The sequence below is a fragment of the Palaemon carinicauda genome, chromosome 4 (genome assembly GCF_036898095.1).
Source record: "Palaemon carinicauda isolate YSFRI2023 chromosome 4, ASM3689809v2, whole genome shotgun sequence".
NCBI classification, from domain to species: Eukaryota; Metazoa; Arthropoda; class Malacostraca; order Decapoda; family Palaemonidae; genus Palaemon; species Palaemon carinicauda.
The window spans coordinates 192,403,462-192,405,961 of NC_090728.1; positions in this window are offsets into that span (position 1 = coordinate 192,403,462).

Consider the following 2,500-nt stretch of genomic DNA (forward strand, 5'->3'; position numbering starts at 1 on the left):
GTGGATTAAGTTGTTTATGAATTTTCTTCTTAAGAGAAATTTTACTTTCTTACCCAGCAGACTTTTCACCAGAGTCTCGCCCTCTCAAATGTTCAAACTTTTACCTTCGGAATTTTCAGGTTATTTTCGATGTTGTTCTTTTGATATTATAAAACCCAAGTGATATGTAATAAAATCCCATAAAACTTTCATAACTGGAAGCAAATGGAGTATAAGATGGTTTTGTTACGTATTTTATACATAGATGGCTAAATTTTATTTAATAAATCATACAGTTGTATTCAATAAGTTCTCTTATTACCCAAATATATTAAATAACAAGTGTCTGGTTTATATATATATATATATATATATATATATATATATATATATATATATATATATATATGTGTGTGTGTGTGTATATACATATATATATATATATATATATATTAAATATCAAGTGTCTGGTTATATACTGTATGTATATATATATATATATATATATATATATATATATATATATATATATATATATATATATATATATATATATATCTTCCCACGCCTATTAACGTAAAGGGCCTTGGTTAGATTTCGTAAGTTGTCTTCATGTTATATACAGGTATATAAATACATACATGCATACATATATTTATTTATATATATATATATATATATATATATATATATATATATATATATATATATATACATATATATATATATATATATATATATATATATATATATATATATATATATATATCCTGTTACGCTTACAAGAAACCACTCCGAAAAGAACAATCTCCTACAAATTGCCTAAACTGCCGTGTGGTAGCTTGGGAAGGGGGAGGGAGGGAGAAGAGATTAATCTGTGTGTGTGTGCATATCTAAACATTTAGGCGTCATTTTATGACGGGTCGCGTACACCAGATATTGCATATAAGGATTATTTTATCTTTCAGTAGATATATGATGTACGAAATAAATTATCAATAGAGGATTTTGATCCAAGAACATAACGCAGAAATAGAACAGCCAATGAACGACGTGAAGGTTGGAGGAGTTCCTCCTCCTCCTCCTACCTCCAGCTCCTCCTCCTCCTTCCTCTCCTCCTCCTCCCTCTCCTCCTCTGAACGACACAACACAGCTTATCTCACGACAAAGTCGAGTCGTCTGAGGCTTATCAGCGCGAAAAAAGTTCGCCTCCTTACCATCAAGGCGCTTGACTTTCCGCGCTATAACCTTAGACTACGTTTTCTTACAACCACATATTTTCACCGGGAAAATAACAGACCCTGCCCCTCTCTCTCTCTCTCTCTCTCTCTCTCTCTCTCTCTCTCTCTCTCTCTCTCTCTTTTTGTCCGGTGGTGCTTTTATTGCATAACGTTATGGCCATTAGTCTTCGTGGGATAAGACACGCTTCTCAATGATGCATGTTTTTTTGGTACTAGTGTAATTTTTCTTTTTTATTTATCAAGTTATGCCACCATCAAAATAAGAACTCTCTCTCTCTCTCTCTCTCTCTCTCTCTCTCTCTCTCTCTCTCTCTCTCTCTCTCTCTCTCTCTATATATATATATATATATATATATATACATATATATATATATATATATATATATATATACTGTATATATATTCCATAGGAATTCTTTTGGTATAATATCTTTATTAATATATAGATGTGAACAATATTATTGTTACTAAGACTCAAATGTCTGACGCCAATAGGCTCTCTCTCTCATCTCTCTCTCTCTCTCTCTCTCTCTCTCTCTCTCTCTCTCTCTCTTCACATGAATTCTTTTGGTATAACCTTTTTAATATACAAGTAAACAATATTATTGTTACTAAGACTCAAATGTCTGACGCCAATATGCGCAGTCTCTCTCTCTCTCTCTCTCTCTCTCTCTCTCTCTCTCTCTCTCTCTCTCTCCCTAGTTTTATTGCAAGGCGTTACGCTTGTCAAACATTGATGCACGACAGGTATGTATCTGAAAAGAGCATGTTTTAATATTTTATCTGACAGTCTTATGATTTATAACATTCTGTGGCTCCCCTAATTACTTTTTTTTTTAAATTACGTTTATCATAATGAGTTATTACATTATGCCATATTATTCTTTTATTTAAATAACCAAAATCTAAGGGTTAGGGTGGCCTAATTGATAACGTCCTTGCCTGGTGATTGCCAGACTGGGGTTCGAGTCCTGCTCAAACTCATTAGTTCCTTTGGACGCTGCAACCTCACCATCCTTGAGAGCTAATGATAAGAGGTTTGGGAAAGCCTGTAGGTCTACCTGCTGAGTCATCAGCAGTCATTGCCTGGTTCTCCTTGGTACTAGTTTGGGGGAAGAGGTCCCGCTCAAACTCGTTAGTTCCTTTGGCCGTTGCAACCTCAGCATCCTTGAGAGCTAAGGATGGGGGTTTTGAGGGAGCCTGTAGGCCTATCTGCTGAGTCATCAGCAGTCATTGCCTGGTTCTCCTTGGTCATAGTTTGGGTGGCGAGAGGGCTTGGG